Raw genomic sequence first — 19,553 nt, forward strand, 5'->3', positions numbered from 1 at the left:
TAAGGGTTAGGGGAAGGAGGGGGGCTTTTCAGAGTGTGCTTTTTGGAGCTTTAAAGCTTTGAGTTGTTTCAATTACTATATATTAAAAAAATAGAATTTGAATTGGATAAACAAAGCCCAAGGGTAATAGTGAGTACCTCGCTGGTTTGCTGTGAAGATGAAGTGAGTTAACATAAATGAAATGCCAGCAGGATGCCTGGCATGTGACAGGAAGTGGCGTTAGAGCCGTGGGAGTGACAAAGCACTCACACACACACACACACACACACACACACACACACACATGCACTGGCTTGCACTGCTGGGCAAGGAAGGGTGCAGACAAAGCACAGGTGGGACCCTGAGGTCCAGAAGGGACGTGCCCTAGGTCACCCAGCTAAAAGTGATGGATGATGGATCTTGGACTGGAATCCTATTCCCAGGGGCCTGGGATTATTTGTAGAAACGAGAAAAACTATTACAATCTTTGGAGACACCAGCACCAAGTGAAAGCCGCACCCTTCCATGATGACATGACTTCCAATGCCAGCCTTCGGAAGAGTAAGGGGCCCAGTCCTTGGTTGATCAGAGCAGGACTTTGGGCTGGGGCCTGATGGCAATGAGATTGGATCTAGAATCCAGCTTCCTGCAAGACCAGGTTCACCCCAGAGGCCCATTTGCAGAGGGAACACAAGCTTTTACCTGTGGTTTCTCCTCCCAGCCCCAGCATCAGCCAGAGACGAATCTTTTCAAAATGCTCCCAGCCCCTCCTCGATTCCTCCACTGACATTGCATGGCCATTCTGTACTAGCCTTTCAGCCAGGACATTGGGGCATCGAGAGGTCTAAGACACTTCTTGGAGCTTCTAGTTTCATCGGCACAAAATGTTAAGAGACTGGTGTCTGTTCTTGGAGTCCTGGCTCTGCCACTTCCGAGCTGTGTAGCCTCAGGCCAGATACTTCACTGCTTTCAACCTCTTTTTTCTTGTCTGTAAAATGGATTTGATAAAAGCAACTGCCTAGCTTGTTCTGAGGATTAGCTGTGATAATCCATAGAAGGCATGAAAAACTCGGAAGCAGAGGACCCGACTAAGCTGTGCTCAGACTCCAGACCCAAACAAACTGTGAGATAATAAATGTGTGAGTTGTTTTAAGTCACTACGCTTTATAATAATGTATTATGCATCAATATGCAGCTAGTAAACTCTGTATAAAATTTTATAAACTTCTTTTAAAGCCTAAACTAAAAACGTAAGCATTCTCCTGTAAGTCTGTAAACACCACCTTTGCTTGTTGTCCAGTGTTTCATCCATGATTTGTTTAACCATTCTACTATTGTGGGACTTTTGAATTATTTTCCAGTGTTTACTCTGTGATGGACACTGTTATGCATAATGCATTGTCCTTAAGATGATTTCCTCAGAGCAGATTTCCATAAGAGTCTGTATGTGTCAAAGAGTGTGAAACATCATTTGACGATAAGAGTTCTGATAAACTTACCACCCTATATATTACTTTTTACCTTTTTTTTTTTTTTTTTTTTTTGGTGGAGGGCAGGTAATTAGATTTTATTTTTAGAGGAGGTACTGGGGATTGAACACAGGACCTCATGTATGCTAAGCATGCGCTCTACCACATGGGCCATACCCTCACCACTCTATATTTTTAAGGTACAGTTTATTCTCTTTTAAATCCTGGATCTTGACAAAGTTGCCTTAAATTCAGACTGAGACCCAAGAATTTAACTGGGGTTAGGGATTAAAATTTTAGAGAAGCCATAAATCAAAAGGTTCAGTTTCAATTTTTTTTTTTTCCAAGAGCATTCAATACTGAAGGAGACTGAAGGTAACCTTCTAGGTTCTGTTTACTACAAAATCAAACTATATTTCTCAGCAAACCAGTCTCTCAGGATTCCTATCTACTGCTGCATGATCTTTGGCAAATTACTTAACCTCTCTGTGCCTCAATGTCTTCAGATACAAAAGTTGGGAGTAAAAATAATACCTTCATCACAAGGTTGTTGTGAACATTAAATAATTTAAAATATGTACAGTACTTAGAACAGCGCTGGCACATGGTCCATGCTGTGTGTGTATATTCTCATTCGCAGAGAAGGGCAGTGTGTTGCTGAAGAGTCAGGCAGAACTGGCTTTAAATTCCCTGTCTACTGATTACAAGCTTTGTGACCTTGGACAACAGACTCAGCCTCTCACAGATGCAATTTCTGCATTTGCTAAGCTAACGATGCTTTTGGACCCCTCATTTGCCAAGACTCTGGACCTCATATTGTATTTACAGTTACCTAACTGCAATTTAATTTTTTAAAAGCGGGCCCCCCAATTTTATAAGCTTCACAGACCTGGATCCATCCCTAAGAAGGGCAGTAAAGTAATAGCACTTACTGCATGGGGTGGATGTAAAGATTAAATGAGGCAATGCATTTAATGACTTAAAATCCATGTCTGACAATAGAAAGCTCTGACTGTGGAGCAGCTGCTTCTTTGGACCATGTGAGAGGAGAGTTTGCTTTCCTCCTTTTCTTCCTTTCTATGTGTAACCACTTCAGGAAACTTAATTTACAAAAACCTAAATTTGGGGAGAGAGGATAAACCAGAGGATGATCATTCTAGTTATAAAATGACTCACTGACCAGTGTTAGGCACTTGACGTTTTCAGCTGGTGTCTGAAAAGCAGCAATCCATCCACCGAGCAAACCGAATTCTTGAGATGCGGTTAAGTGCTATGAAATCCTGGGAGCACAGTCCCTGCAGAGGGATGAACAGAGCTTTAGCAGCCTGTGCTGCTTCTGCTGAAGCCGGAAGAGGCTCCCAGCTCACTGGGGAGCAGACAGCTCCACTACCTTCCCAGCTAGACCTCGAGCCCCTCACATTCCTTTAACATCAGCTTCCCTCAGGCCAACCCCATCCATTTGGAAATTCCTAGAATTTCAGCCTCATCCTCCCCCAGGAACAAAGCTGCACACAGCTGGAGGCCAGCATTTCCTGCCTGGCTCTAGACAGGAGTGAGGGCCCTGAATCAGATAACCGCGGGCATACCAGGTCAGAACTTACCCTCTGGCTCTGAGCAGTGTGGCATGAACCTCCCCACCATCCCTGAAGGCCCCCCAAAGCAGCAGCCACAGCCACAGCCCCTGCTAGAATACCTCCTTGACCAGATGATCCATGATGCTGGGGTAACTGGCCCGAGTCCAGAGGTGAACTGAAATTCTGTGTCAATCCCTGGTTCCCTGGGCAGGAGTGTCATCTGGGAACAGAAGCCTGGGCTACCACTTCCTTTCAAAAGCTGCATATCTCCACACCATCCCTAGTCCCAGTGAAAGCCCAGCGAACCCTGGACTACAGTTCACACACCGAGGGAACAATATCATAGCTAAGCCTTACATAATAGCAGCTAACGCCCATAGATCGCTTAGCAAGAACTCTACTTGAAGTCTGTGTTAGTTTCCTGTGGCTGCCGTAATGAATAACAGGCCACAAACTCAGTGGCTTAAAACAACAGCAGTTTATTCTCTCACAGTTCTGGAAGCCAGAATCCAAAGTCAAGGGGTCACTTGGGCCACAATCCTTCCAAAAGCTCAAGGAGAGAATGCTTCCTTGCCTCTTTCGGCTTCCGGTGGCTCCAGGCGATCCTTGGCTTGTGGCTGCATCACTCCAAGCTCTGCCTCCATCTCCACATGGCCTTCTCCTCCTTCTCCTTGTGTGTCTCCTCCTCTTCTGTCTCTTGTAAAGACACTTACTGGGTTTAGGGCCTGTGTGGGTAATCTGGGATGATCTCATCTTAAGATCCTTACCTTAAATACATCTGCAAAGATCCTTTTTCCAAATCAGGTCACATTCACAGGTTCTGGGTATCCAGACGTGCACATACATGTTACATGTATTAAGGCTTATGAACCTCACAACAGCCCTATGAAGATGTGCTCATTTTTCTAGATGGATAACTCAGGCATGGTTTAAGGACGGTGACCCAGGTGACACAGCTAGAAGGTGGTGCAGGCCACATGTGAGCCCAGATGTCAGCAATCACTATACTATGTTGTGTCTCCTGCATGTCTCAGGGCCCCAGACACATGAGTCCTCCCACAGTGACTTGGGGTGGCGGGGAGAGACGTAGTAAGCCAAAGCTTATGAAATAACATCACAACCCCATACACACCTGGACATTTTTATTAGACAATTGAAATGATACTAAAAATGGACAGTGAGGGTAGCCATGGGCAGGGGTTCAGATAAAAGGACAAGTGCCCTTTTGTTCACATTTCTTATCCGAAACAGTGCCTGGAACAGAATAAACGCTGAATACATGCTGACCGTTACCATCACTGTTGTCCACACCCCCTGGCACCGAGGCGGGAAGGGGGTGCAGGCAGCCCCACGGGGGAGATAGGCTCTCTGCCCCTGCAGGTGGCTCTGGCCTGGCAGGCGACTCCGGTACCACTATGATCTGGCACCCCTGCCCTCCTGAAACATGGCTTGGTATCTCTCTACATGTTTTCTATGAGGGGATGACATTAAAATTAAGATTCAAATTACATGTCAAAAATCAAAACAGGGTTCCTCAGTAAGTTAAGCATAGACTGATCATATGAGCCAGCCGTCCCACTCCTAGGTATATTCCCAAACGAATCAAAACCAGGTGTTCAAACAAAGACACGCACACAGATGTTCATAGCAGCACTATTCGCAATAGTTCAGAGATGGAAACAACCCAAATGTTTATCTCCAAGAAGTGGATAAACAAAATGTGATCTATTCATACAAAGGAATATTATTCAGGGATAAAAATGAATGAAGTCTGATGTGCACTGAAACATGGATGACCCTTAGACGCACTCTGCTAAATGAAAGAAGACAGACACAAAGGGCCACACACTATGTGAGTCCGTGTATGTGAAGTGTTCAGAACAGGCAAGTCCATAGAGAAAAAAAGCAGATTGGTGGTTGTCAGGGGATGGGGGACAGGGGAGCCAGGAGTGACCACTTAATAGATAAGAGGGTTTCCATTCAGAGTGACAAAATGTTCTGGAACTAGATAGCAATGCTGGTTGCACAACACGGTGAATGTACTGTCACTGAGCTGTACACCTTAAAATGGTTAAAATAGTGAATTTCATATTATGCGTATTTTACCAAAACAAACAAACAAACAAAAAATATCAGGCCAGAATCACAGTTCTGCTCCTTCTATTCAGAAGTGTAATTGGTGGCCACGCACACCTTTCCAAGCCTAGGTGACAGGACCCTACTTTGTTTTTGTTTTTTGTAAATATCCAGATGACTTATTTTTCCCTTTTCTTTCCTTTCCTTTTCTTTTATCTTTTTTTTTTTTCTTTTTTAAGAAAGTCACGGAACAAAGAGCCAAAGAAGGTAGGTGTCACTCACAGTAAAACCCCTGGTGATAACACAAGACAATAATGAGGAGGTTTGAGAGCAGAAGTAAACAACAGTAAAAGGAACAGTGGCCGATGGAATGTGGGAGGGGAGGACCCCGGAGAGGGGGGGCCCAGCAGTGAGTCAGCCTGGAGGCTCAGGCGGTCCCTCCACTCAGCGGCCCCTAGTGGAGGCAGGGCTCACTGAGGGACACGCCTGATAAACCCAGTCAGGAGCCCAGGGTCCCCTGAACCCCTTCCTGGACCTGTTCCCTCCCTCCCTGATTATGGCCCCCCCCTCCACTTTCAGCCTCACAGGCTCAAGAATCCAGCCTCTTACCATCCAAAGCCAGAGCCTGCGTGAAGAACCTGTCTCTCCCGATAGCAGGCATTTCATACCAGCTCTGTCCACCCCTCCTGTTTATGCGGCCCCCTCCAAACATACCCATGTGACCTCGGGCAGTACTCACATTTTCTAGACCAAACAGATCCCCCAAAATAGAAGATTCCAACCCCCAGTGGCGCTGGGTAACAGAACGGCAAAGGCCCTGATGCCTTGGGCATGCATCCCGCTCTCCCTTGTGAGGCCTTGAAGGTGTGTTCTTGATGATTCATGTAAATCCTTCTCTCGGCCGTAAAGTGGGGGAAGTGATACTCACATGGCCCCCCTTACCTGAGTGCTGTGAAGATGATATGGGTTGCTGTGTGGGACAGTGTCTTGCAAATGGAAAGATATATAATGAAGATAAATTGTGGTAATAAATTCGGGGAATTTCAAGTCCCAGTCTGGCTGGGCACATCTGCCTTCCGCAGTGACCTGGAAATGCTCGCGGACCCTCTCCCGTACCCCAGGGTGTGTCTGTGTATCCTTGGCCACTGCTCAGCGAGGCTTCCTCAATGCCTGGTTGGATAGTGTCTGGAGCACGTCCTCTGACAGCCTTCTCCATGGGACCTGGCTCCCCGCCTTCTCCTGATTTCCTGCTGATACCCAGCCCCAGGACCAGAGCCACTGGAAGGCAGCTCTCTGATGGTACAGACTCCAGCAGTGTCCGTGTCCTCACAGAGTGAGATCAGCTTCCCAAAGAGAGGTCTCAGAATCCCTGTCTCATAAAATGCTCAAAGAAAACAAAAGAGGCTCTATGTTTGAAACAGAAAATCTACTGACCCAGGTCTAACCTTCCCCACCTTTCCTTCCTGCGCATCAAGGAAACACACAGTAACCTGTGAAACGGGGACAACATGGTGGCTAAGGGCATAGCTGGTTTGTTTCGTTGTTGCTGTTGTTTGTTTTCTCCTAAGGCAGTTTTCAAATACACACAACTAAGGTGAATAGTACAATTAAACCCTTTGGCTGTACCATCCACTTTCAACAATTGTCAACATTTAAGAACCTGGGAGAGGAGGGATTTGGGAATCAAACCCATGTTGGAATTCCAGTGCCACCACCAACTAGTGCTGGGACCCTGGGCAAGTCCTTCAGTCTCTCCAACTCTGTTTCTTTATGCATTAAGTGGGAATGTAACCGTATACCTGAAGGGATTGTTCTAGACTAAATGAAATAAGATAGCTCTAAGGCACTAGCTGAATGCTCCCCCCATCTCCCCTCAAGGTAAGCACTCAATCAGTAGTGATAATCATTGCAGGAAGGAATGGGGTGTAGGCTGAGTGTGGGTTCTGGAGCCCGACTGTCAGGGTTCAAATCCCAGCTCTTACTCTCTTCTCGCTGTGTGACCTTGGACAAGTTCCTAATCCTCTCTGTGCCCCAGTGTTTTCATAGCAGTATCTACCTTTCGGGTGCTTTGTTAGGTAAGTACAGTTAGAGCATTGGGAACAGTGCTTGGCCGGTAGTAAGGACTCAATAAAGGTAGGCTTTGTTAGTATTAACACAACCTGTTGAATTTTATTTAATTTGGCATTTCGTACATTCCATTCACACCTGTAAGCATTTGCCTTCTGAAGAGGAATCTCAGAGCACCAGCTTTGGGAAAGTCTGGATGAAGGAAACAGAAGTCAAGTCTCGGAGGCTCACTTCCCCCAGACCGCTCCACTGATGCTTCACCATTTCCCAGCAGAAATGCCAGACCCGCAGGCTCCAGAGTTTTATGTGTTGATTTGCTTGCTGGGTGTGGGGATCAAGATTATTTATGGGACATCCAAAATGCTTTTCCATTGAGTTGACACAATCTGGAAAAGCTGGAGTCACAAATCAGGAGAAGCATCACACATCACTCGATATACAAATGGAATCTCAGATCTTGAAGACCTTTACCCTGCTGCCTGACCCTTCACTGGGAGCCTTGTCGCCTGGAAATTCTGGAGTGGGATCCATGGATGAATTTACTCTGTTATTCTTCCCTCATTGAGCACACACAGACCCAGTACCTGCTGGGCGCTAGGTGCTGGGGTGATGGGATGCAGCATGCCCAGTTTTCCCTGGGGGACCTCAGGCTGGCCACTTACCATATCTGGGCTTTCTTTTTTCAAGAGGCTACACCCAGATGATATCCAGTGTCCTTTCTAATCTTGTCTTTTATGATTATATAATTCTATTTTTGATCTGAAAGTCTACTATTCTAAAAATCTGATTCTTTTGCCAAAACAAGGTTGCAGGGAGGCAGGGAAGTCAGGGCCTGTGGCTTCTGGAGAGTGTGGGTCTCCTCTTAGTCTGCATCTGCCCACACGGCCTCTTGCATCCAGATGTTTACAGCAGTCGAAACCACAGCACTTCTGGAGGTTTCAGACAGTGTGGCCAGCTCATCCCATCTGACCCCTCGCTTTGTTTATTAGGAAAGAAAAACACCAAAAAAAAAAACCCTACCACCAAGATCCCAGACAGGCTGAACCCATAACCCCGGGGAGGGCAGTGCCCTGAGCCTGGGCCAGCGGGAAATCCCAGCAGCCTCCTTCTGACATGATGGCTAGAATATCATGAACTGATGATATTGGAAAGATAGCCCTCTGCTCAAGTTTGGATCTTGTTACCCAGTGCCTGTGGGATAAGCTGGGACCTGGGATGTTTAGTGTAATGCTTGCACCTGGACGAATGTCTCCTCAAGCAATAGAATACAAAGAAACTATAAGGGACTAAAATAACTGCATTCATGCACAGTTGGGGCAAATTATGAATAACAAAGTACAAAAAGGCCAAAACCCAACGGCCATTTCTCAGGTACGGGAGCAAAAGCAGGGGACTCCGCATGTTCCCTGCACACAGCACCACCCCTACCCTCACTCCCATTTAAGGAACCAGCTTAGGCCCCACCCTCCAGGAGTGAGCAAGGGCCCTATTACTTGTTGTCATTCCCTCATGCTGCAACATGAATCCCAGTAAAGCCTTGCCTGAGTTTCTCATCTGGTCTCTTATCAATTTCCATTGATTAAAGAGGCCAAGAACCCAGGTCAGTACCACCAGGTTTTATTATTGTGCTCCCAGGGACTCCTTGGTATAAAATGACTTTCTTCACTTGTCAACTGCATTCGATAAATTACGCTGTTAAAGCAAGCCAGCCCGGCATGGGATACTGTGTTACAGTTCCCATTATCCACTGCCCCGCTTCCTGTAAAGGGATTGTTTAGCCCCACCATGAGATTTGTGGGGCCCCCCTAAGGGAAGAGGATACCTTCCCCACCCCATTGTCAGACCTGGCGCTGTGAGTGAGATGGGAGTACAAGTGACCTATGCCAGCTCCAACAGAAACGTGAAGAGGCATCGCGTGACTCTTCCAACATTCTTGGTCTTCCTTTTTGCCGTGGGAATACCAGGTTCAAACAGGAGATCCTCCTTCAGCATGGGTACTGGATGAGAAGTCACATGAACAGAGCTGTAGCCACTGACATACAATGTGAGTGGGAAACAAGCCACAATTGTGGTAAGCCACTGAGATGGGAGTGAACTGTTACTGCGTCATAACCTAGTGGACGCCAGCAAACCCAGCACTGTTAACCCCAACATGGTGTCATGACTTGCCTATTGGCCTGTCCTGCCTATTCCTCTTAAAATTCAAACACTGAAAATAATCTGTCTCCATTCCATAATTATCCAACACCCAGCTGAAAAGCACTGGTCCTGGGAAAGCACCTGGACTTCTGGGAAACCAACTCTAACCAGAGTTCAAATCAACAGGAGCTAAACCTTAGGAAACTTCTTGACTTTCATTCAAAATGGTGAGTCATGTGAAGACACCGCCATTTTCCATTCCCTGTGATTCTCTGATGCCTTGAAGTAGAAACACAAAATCTGGTTGCTCTGTTCCCCACCTTACCTACTACGATGGTTAATTTTATGCATCCACTTGGCTAGCATATAGTAACCAGTATTTAATCAAATATGAATCTAGGAGCCTCTGTAAAGCTATCTTATAGATATGATTAACAGTGACAATCAGTTGACATTTAGTAAAGGCGATGATCTTCCATAATGTGCGTCAGCCTCATCCCATCAATCTAACGCCGTAAGAGCCAAACCTGAGGTTTCCTGGGTAAGAAAAGAAACTGCAGCACCAATTCCTGCCTGAGTTTCCCGCCTGCCAGCCTGCCCTAGAAATTGCAGACCTATCAGCCCATCTCTTAAAATAAATCTCTCTCTCTTCCTCCCACCCCAGTCCTCTCCAACTAGAACCAATTCGGGTTTTACTGTATTCCCAGATCTGAACTGTCCTCACTATCTGTGTGGCTTCTGGGACTGAGGCTCCTGGTCCCAGCAAGTTCTGCTCACATAGGGATGTGAGGGGGGCTTTGAGAAGGAGGGGCTCCCCCAGATTGTTCTGAAAGGCCCTGCATGGAGTGAGCTGGGGAACTCTCTCCCCTCTTCCGGGTCCTCCTCTCCTTCCCTGACCCGTCTACATTCACTCCTCAGCAAGCTGGTCACCCTTTGCTGACTTCTTTTCCCCTTTAAGGCTGTCCGTGAGTGTGATTTTATCTGAATTGCAGCAGCATGAAAACAAGTCTATGGATCAAAAGGAGTTTGAGATTTACAAATGTTAGCTGCTATATATAAAAACAGATTTTAAAAAAGTTTCTTCTGTATAGCACAGGGAACTGTGTTCCATATCTTATAATAACCTTTAATGAAAAAAATATGAAAACGAATATATGTATGTATATGCATGACTGGGACATTGTGCTGTACGCCAGAAATTGACACATTGTAACTGACTGTACTTAAATTTTTAAAAATACATAAATTAATTAAATTAAAGTTTAAAAATGCATTGGCAGCCTTCCTCCTTCAGGAATGGCCCATCCCTCCAGTCTCTAATCTTCCCTTCCTTCCTCCTTTCCTTCCTACTCCCTTCTCCTCCTCATTTCCTCCTATCTATCTCTTCTCTCATTTCCACAAAAGTGAGGACAACGGAAGCAGTGGGACAGAGAGAGGGAGCCCCATAGGAGGTGATTTTAAAGAACTAGGGCAGGAACCAAGCCATACCCTGCAGCACGGAAAGGTGGGGACTGGCACAGGTGTAGGAGACTCTCCAGAGACCCAGGGGACAGAACCCAGCGTCTCACAGTGTTGCAGAAGCTGCCTGGGTGGTGATGCCATTAAGTGACACAGGGAGCAAAGGATGTGGACAGTTGGCGAAGGAGTGGTGTGATATTGTGATTTATAATAAGAATATATATTTGGTCTCTCCTCCCTGGCTTTCTGGTGCAGAGCTCCCAAAAGTCCTGGAATTTCCTAAGTGAAGAGAGCCATAAAGATCCTTTTGTTATTCATAACAAGCCCCTTTCAATCACACAAGAGTTTATACTATGAGGAGGCTTTTGGGAAGCCCTAGTATGGGCTGGTTGGCAGGGGAACCAAACTGGTGATCAGTGGGTTGGAAATTTCAGCCTCAGCCCCAACCTGGGTGGAGCTTGAGAGGGGGCTGCTGAGTGTGTTCAGTTGCCAATGGCCAGTGACTTAATCAACTGTGCCTGTGTAACAAAACCTCCATAAAACCCAAAAGGATGGGTTGGTGAACAAGAGCACATCCATGTGCCAATACGGCTGGCACACTCCAGACTGCATAAGGTCAGAAACTCCTGGGCTCAGGACCCTTTTGCAGCTTGCCCTGTGTATCTCTTCATCTAGCTGTTTCTTCTTCCTTTGTAATAAACCAAGAACTAGTAAGTAAACTGTTTTCCTGAGTTCTATGAGCTGCTGTAGCAAATTAACTGAACTCAAGGAAGGAATGGTGAGAACCTCCAATTTATAGCCAGTGGGTCAGAAGCACAGGTAACAACCTGGACTTGCAATTGGCAGTGGGTGTCTGGCGGTGGGAGGGGCTTAACCTGTGGCTCTGATGCTTATCTCCAGGTAGATGGTGTCAGAATTGAGTTAATTATAGGACATCTGGCTGGTGTCACAGCATTGGTTAGTATGGGGAACAACCCCCCATATACACACACATATGGTGACCAGAACTGTCAGAAGCATCCTAGTAGAGTACTGAGAGGCGTGGAGACACATAAGTGTGTTTGATTTTTTACAAGTGAGAAGAAAGTGATTTTGCCTAAGATTTTAAGTTATCTGTGAAGTACTGTGTGGACTGAGCAGGTAGAAGGGATTTGGGTCTGAGATCATGAGACTTGTGGAGAAAGGCACAGGCCTCAAAACAGGAGAGAAGTAAAGCTGTAGAATAGATGTGATCATCTCGAGAGGATGTGGGGCATGATAAGACATGTTCTGGCTGGTCTCTGGGGAAATTCCAGCACTTCAAGGACTGGCAGATAGGGAAGTTCCAAAAAGGGGGGGGGGGGGAATAAGGAACAGGAGGGCAGTCCATCTGAAAGTTCCAGAGAAAGAGGAGGAAGAGAGGAAGGAAATAGTGAGGATGAAAATAATAGAAGAAAATATCCATAAACTGAAGAAAGTCACAAAATCTTCAGATTGAAAAGGCTCATGTCTCAAGTAAGATAAACAAAGCAACAAAACAAAACCCAAACAAAATGCCTAGACACAGCCTCCATGATATTACAACATTCTAAGGATAATGGAAAAAATCCCAAGTTTCTGGGGAGGGAAAAGCAGGTCACCTGCAAAAGAATAAATAGCCTTAGCGGCAGTAGTGGATTCTAGAAGGTGTAGAGACAATGCCTTCCTAGTCCTCAGGAGATGTTGTTTTGATTCTGTAGCTGTATGCTCAGCCAAAAGAGCAAACAAAAAATTTTTTCAGAAATGTAAACACTCAGAACATTGACTTCCCATGTGCCTTTTCTGGAAAAAAAAAATTCAAGGACAAACTCCAGCAAAATGAAAAAGGAATTAAGGAAAAGAAATCCTAGAATGACAGTTGTCCACAGACCTATAGATGAGTAGCTCAGTTACAGTAAGAAGTCAAGGAGTTACATGAAGAGTGCTTTCAATGAGAAAGTGGGTTTCAACCAACAGATAATATTTATGAAAGAGGATGAGTATTGCTCCGCCAAAAAAAAAAAAAAAAAAAAGGTAGCAGGGGGAGAAGCAATTTTAAAACTCTAGGGAAAACAAAAAGTGATAAGAGGAAGTCACCACCTATATATAAAGTGTCAGGGAGGAAAAACTTTCCATCTACCTTTCTAGGTTCTTCTGACTGGTCTAATAATTAAATTGACATGAGACACATTAACAGGAGAAAATCAAACTTTAATTTTGTATGTATGGGAGTTCCCAGAAATATGAGACGCAAAGAAATGACCAAAGCAGGTTAGATTTTATATCTTTTAGACAAAGAAACAATACATTTGTGATGAACTGAAAAAAAAAAACAAAAACAAAAACAAAAAACTGTGAGAAACTGACAAGACAAATTTAGGCTTGGGTACTAATTAGTGAAGAAACAAAGCAGAGTTTGTTTACTTGGCCTTCTCAGCCCTGAATTCCCTATCACAGGCGATAAGAATGTCTCTTAACCTCCTGGTGCAGGGAGGGTACCTTTCATGTGGGAGATTTATTTCCTGTTTTCAGGGGAACAAAGAGAGGGTCAGAGTGTCCTTTTTTGCACTGGCTCTTTCTCCAGTAACTTTAATTCAAAATAGTCAATATGCCAAAGTGGATATTTGGAGGCAACCTGCCCTAAACCCTATCAGAATCAAGCAGTTTATTTATTTAAAATTGAGCTATAACATACATGTGGAAAAGTACTCAGATCTTAACAATACCACTCAATCAGCTTCGACAAATGTGTACTTCCATTACCCCTTACTTACACCACTATCAAGATGAAGAACATGTCCATCACTCCAGAAAATTCTCTCATGTCCCTTCCCAGTCAGTCCTCTCTGCTCCAAAGCAATCACTGATCTGAAACGAGCTCATTTCAAGAAATAGAGGGAGTGTAATAAACAAGAGTCCATTTGACCTTGATGCTAAGAACCTCTCCTTCAAGAAGCATAATTGTAGTGCAAAGAATTACACTTACTTCTTTGTGGATCCAATCACAATTTTTTGTCCTAATACTATAAATGATAATATATTTATGTATTAGTTTCCTAGAACTGTAACAAATGACCACAAATTTGGTGGCTTAAAAACAACAGAAATTTGTTCTCTGACAGTTCTGGAGGCCAGAAGTCTGAAATTAAGGTGTCAGCAAGACAGCTCTCTCCAAAGGCTCTAAAGGAGAATCTTTCCTTGTATCTTTCAGTTTCTGGTGGCTCCAAGTAGCCCTTGGCTTGTGACTGCATCACTCCAACCTCTGCCTCCGTGGTCACATTGCCTCCTACTCTCTTCTGTGTCTTCTCCTCTGTGGGTCACTTATATGGACACCTGTCATTGCAAATAGGGCTCATCCAGATAATCCAGGATGATCTCCTCCCCTCAAGATCCTTAACTTAATTACATCTGTGAAGCCTTTTTTTCTAAATAAAGTCACAATCACAGGTTTGGGACATGGACATATTTGGTGTTGGGGCAGGGGGGTTACCATTCAGCCCACTACAGTTGGTTTTCAATTTTTAAAGCCAACATCTAGACTGGTGCTGCCAATCGAAATATAATGTGCACAACATATGTAATTTAAATGTTCTAGTAGCCACATTACAAACGTAGAAAGATATGGGTGATATTATGGGCTGCATGTTTGTGTCCCTCAAACTCATATGTTAAAGACCTAACCCTCAGTGTGGCTGTATTTAGAGATGGGGCCTCTAAGGGAGTAAGTTAAGTTAAATGAAGTCATAAGGGTGGGGCCTTAATTTGATAGCATTGGTGTCCTTATAAGAGGATGAGACACCAGGGCACTGTTGGTGGGGACATAAATTGATACAGCCACTACCGAAAATAGTATGGAGGTTCCTCAAAAATTTAAAGTAGAACTACCATATAATCCATCAATCCCACTTCTAAGTATTTATCAAAAGGAAATGAAATCACTATCTCAAAGAGATATCTGCACTTGCATGTTCATTGCAGCATTATTCACAGTAGTCAAGACATGGAAACAACCCAAGTATCATCAACAGATGAATGGATAAAGAAAAATGGGGTTTATATACACAAGGGGAAATTATCAGACCATTAAAAGAGAAGGAAACCCTGCCATTTGCAACAATATGGATGAACCTTGAGGGCATGATGCTGAGTGAAGTAAGTCAGACAGAGAAAGACAAATTCTGTATGCTCTCACTTGTGTGTGGACTCTTAAAAAAGCTGAACTCGTAGAAACGGGTAGTAAAATGGTTGTTGCCAGGGGTTGGGGTGGGAGAAATGAATGGGTGGTCAAAGGGTACAAACTTCCACGCGTAAGTTGGGTAAGTTCTGGGGATAATGTACAGCATGATGACTATAGGAGCTACTGTATCCTATACATGAACTTTGCTGAAAGAGTAAATCCTAAGTGTTCTCACCACACACACGGTAATTATGTGAGGTGATAGAACTGTTAACTAACCTTTTATGATAATCATTTCACAAGGTACTTGTGTACTAGGTCATCACATTGATTAGGTGATGATGATAAGGTGATATCGCACCTTAAACTTACACGTTACATGTTGATCTCAACAGAGCTGGGAGATGGGAGAAAAAGGAGACAACAGGTTTCTCGCTCTCTCTTTACTCACACAAAGAAGGGGTCCTGGGAGCACACAGAGAGGTGGCACTGACCCACAAGCCAAGAGAAGAGACCTCAGAATGAAACTTGCTGGTCCCTCGATCTTGTACTTCCCAGCCTCCAGAAGTGTGAGAAAATAAGTTTCTGTTGTTTAAACCATTCATCCAGTCTGTGGTATTTTGTTACAGCAACCCAAACCACTTATACAGGTAAAGTTAATTTTAATAATATATTTCATTTACACAAACATACTCAAAAAACCACTTAAACATTTAATCAACAAAAAATATTAATGAGATACTTTACCTTTTTTTTAGCACTAAGTCTTGGAAATCTGGTGTGTATTTTACATATATAGCACATATCAATTGGCTGGACACATTTCAAGTGCTCAATAGCCACATGTGGCTAGTAGCTACCATATTTGAAAGAGCAAAGCTAAATAATGCAGAGAATAGTTCATTGCACAGAGTTTATATGCACAGAATAGTTTATCTTAAGTATAAGATAGAATATACATATTTAAAACATTGACAAAGTAGAAGTAATGATATAGCCACAGAGGTTGGGAAATGTGGGGAGATAACTAGGGGGGAAAAAGCACAGTCTAAAGGCTGAGAATTATGTTTTATTCAGCAGATTTACTGAGGACTTAAGCCCAGAATATAGCCTCTCTGATAGCTCTGAGGGTCTGTTCCAAAGATGTAAGGGAGTTTTTACTGGGAAAAAAAAAAATGTAGTTGAACATCAAAAGATTACTGCTAATCACAAAAACAGACATCTCAAGTTGATGATTATGGTGCATTTCTACATATGGGAAGAGGCAAGAGTCTGGGTTTACTGAAATATTCAATATGCATCTTAACTGTCTAGGGCCAGTATCCAATTTTCTACATCCCACAGGTGTGACCTGAAGGGCAGCTCCAGTGGCTGCAGGCTTGATAGCCACAACATTCTTTGTACTGAAATGGCAGAAATGGCAGGCCACATTCTTTGTCCACAACAGGATAAACAAATTTTTATTATACATAGTGGAATCAATAAATAGAAGTTTAGGGGTACAATTTAAAATTATAAATTAGCCATGTGTTTCAGCTACCTATTGCTGTGTAACAAACTGCTCCAACATTTAGTGGCTTAAAACAGCAATCATTTTATTTGTTTATAATTCTATGGGTCACAAATTCAAGCAATGTTCAGTTGGGTGGCTCTGCTTCCCGCAGCGTTGGCTGAGAAGCTGGAATAGCTGGATGCTCCAAGATAGCCTTCCTCATATGACTAGCAGGGGATGTTCATTGCCAGCTTAAAGCTCAGTGGGGAGCCCTGGCCACAATGTTACACGTCGAGCTGTGTTCTGCTGGATGTCAGCCTGTCTACTGTCTGCTTTGGCTTCCTCACAGGATGATGACAAGTTTCCAAGAAGAAACATTTCAAGGTGAAGACAGATGTTGCAGATCTCTTAAGGTCCAGCCTTGGAAGGTACACATTGTACCTTTTCTTGCATTTCATTGATCAAAATGGGTCCAGGGGCAGCCAAAATTCAGAGGAAGGGGAAACAGACTCCACCTCTTGATGGAAGAAAGGTAAATTAATATTGCAAGGGAGAATGTGGGATGGGAGACATTGTTGCAGTCAACTTTGAAAACACAATCTATCATACCACTAGGAGGAAACAAACAGATAATTGACATTAGGGGAGAAGAAAGGTGGGAAGGGAGCCAAGAGTGTGAGCTTGAAAATTACTTCTTCTAGATACAATCAAATGTTGATAAATCAAGAAATATGAAATGGCTAATACATGTCATTACGAGTACGTCCAAACCCATAGAATGGCCAATGCCATGCGTAAACCCTAATGTAAACTATGGACTTTGGGTGATTACTATGTGTGAACATAGGTTCATTAGTATTAACAAATGTGTTGCTGAAAGATGGGCCCCCATCCCTGAGGAGCCAAATAACTCAGAGACAGGGTTTTGGAACTTAGAAGAAAAGAGACAGCTTTATTGTTTTGCCAGGCAAAGGTGACTCACAGCAGGCTAGTGCCTTCAAAACTGTGAACCCATCTTGAGGATGGGGCAGAATGATTATATAGCCATAGCTCAGACAATAAAGCATCGATAACAATCAACAGAATTATTTTCTTCTCATAAGACAGAGTGGCATCATGGTGTCTCCAGGTGACCAATTCTATAGAGGCTAGTGGTTGTCGCTCTTTCCATCTCTTTATCTTATAAGCACCCAAGGCCTGGTCTTCTTGGTAATTCAGGCTATTTTATGAGGTTACAGTCCTGTGACCTTCTCCCTGGAGAAGGACTCAGAAACCAAGCATGATTGTTACTTTTAATTACTGGGATAGAGCAGAAATAGTAAAATCAATAGCTTTAGTTTTAACAATGGGCTTGGAGCTGTGAGTAGTAACGGGTCAGTCAGGCTTGCTGATCATTCTAAGGGCAAGCATAAGAATAAGCAATCTGTTAGCCTAAGTGCGGCCATTTTATTAATTCTCCTTCAAACATACCACTCTGGTGGGGGGTGTTGATAATGGAGGCTATGCACGTGTAGGGGGCCAGGGTATATGGGACATCTCTGTACCTTCTGCTCAGTATTGCTGTGAACTCAGAATTGCTCTGAAAAACAAAGGCCCCTAAACAGAGTCACAAAACAGAGATGCCAAAATGATTACCTCTGGGTTGTGGACTGGGGTCTATGATGCAGAAGACTTTGATATTTCATGTTATAATTGGTTTACTGAAGGCACTACTATTTCTCTATGGTGTACATGGATGATTTTTTAAATGCAAATATATTTTAAGAAGCTGGGTGTCAACTAAAAAATGCACAACCTAAAAGCTGAGAATTATGTTTTATTCAGTGGACATACTGAGGACTTCAAGCCCAGGAGACAGCCTCTCAGATCACTCTAAAGGACTGTTCTGAAGAGGTAAGGGAGGAGCCAGGATATATAGGAGTTTTTGCAAGAAAGACCAGGTAGTCAGAACATCAAAAGGTTACTGTTAATTAAATAAAATCAGACATCTCGAGTTAAGGACTTTAGCACTTTTCTATGTATGGGAAGATGCAAGAATCTGGGCTTATTGAAATCATTCCTTTGATATGCACCTCCACTCTCTAGGGCCAGTACCCTGTGCTTTCCCATCCAGAATCTCCTAAGGGTGCACTGTTGGGGGATGGCTGCAGTGGCTGATGATGGGCATCCTGTCTCCATCCTGAGTTCCCTCAGGGCTCACAGTCAGGGGCAGCTTCAATGTGATGGCTTGATGGTAGGCAGTATTTTTCATTCACATGGGTAAAAACTAATGGATGGAAAAAGGAGACATATGACATAAGATAGAAAGAATGCGTAAAATCTAGCAGCCTTTAAAAAGGATTATACAACATGACCAAGTAGGATTTATCCCAGGAATGCAAAGTTGGTTTAACATTAAAAATTGATCAGTGTAATACACCATTTTAATAGAATAAAGGACAAAAGCCACACAGTGATTTCAACCAATGCAGGAAAAGCATTTGACAAAAATCTGACACCCTCTCATGATAAAAATGCTCAACAAAGTAGGAATAGAAAAGAACTTTTTTGCTAAAAAACCAGCCTCTGTACCCTGATAGCTGAATTGAGACTTGGAGGAAGAGTTTTGTGAAAATTAGAAAAGAACAGCTTTATTGCTTTGCCAGGCAAAGGGGAGTCACAGAAGCTAATGCCTTAGAGACTGTGAATCCATCTTGGGGTCGGTGTCCTGAGGTTTTTAGACAAATTGGATGGAACAGAAAGGTGACAACAATCAGGGCATTTTCCAGGGTGCTGTATTCTTCTTAATCTTGATGAATCCATCTGGCATCATGGAGAAACTCCGGAGGGTCTGTTCATTCTCCTGAGACTATCAGCCCATGACCACCTTTCTGGAACACAACGTCTAGGTTAAAGGATAAGGTATACTGGGTAAAGAATGTATAGGGAATGGAGAGTGTAATGGAAATGATCCAGGAAAAAATGGGGCATGAGAGGATGGCTGTATCCCAGGTTTCAGTCAAGTCCTTGGGACACGCTCACCAAGTAAGTGTCCTTGGCTTTGAGAAGGAAAGAATTCAAGAGCAAGCCATAGTAGAGTGAAGGTAGATTTATTCAGGGAGATACATGCTCCATAGACAGAGCGC

General features: G+C 43.7%; 1 long non-coding RNA gene across 3 annotated transcripts in view; it reads right to left on the bottom strand.

The window, feature by feature from the left end:
• Positions 1–12,949: 12,949 nt before the first annotated feature.
• LOC105069052 (uncharacterized) overlaps positions 12,950–19,553 on the bottom strand; it is a 41,525-nt gene continuing 34,921 nt past the window's right edge. For 2 of the 3 annotated variants that reach the window (XR_012502745.1, XR_012502746.1), the window contains one exon: positions 12,950–18,694. This is a non-coding gene — a long non-coding RNA (uncharacterized LOC105069052). The remainder of the gene's footprint in view (positions 18,695–19,553) is intronic. The other variant, XR_006724912.2, reaches the window with a different exon arrangement.

This window comes from Camelus bactrianus, chromosome 27, assembly GCF_048773025.1.
Source record: "Camelus bactrianus isolate YW-2024 breed Bactrian camel chromosome 27, ASM4877302v1, whole genome shotgun sequence".
NCBI lineage: Eukaryota > Metazoa > Chordata > Mammalia > Artiodactyla > Camelidae > Camelus > Camelus bactrianus.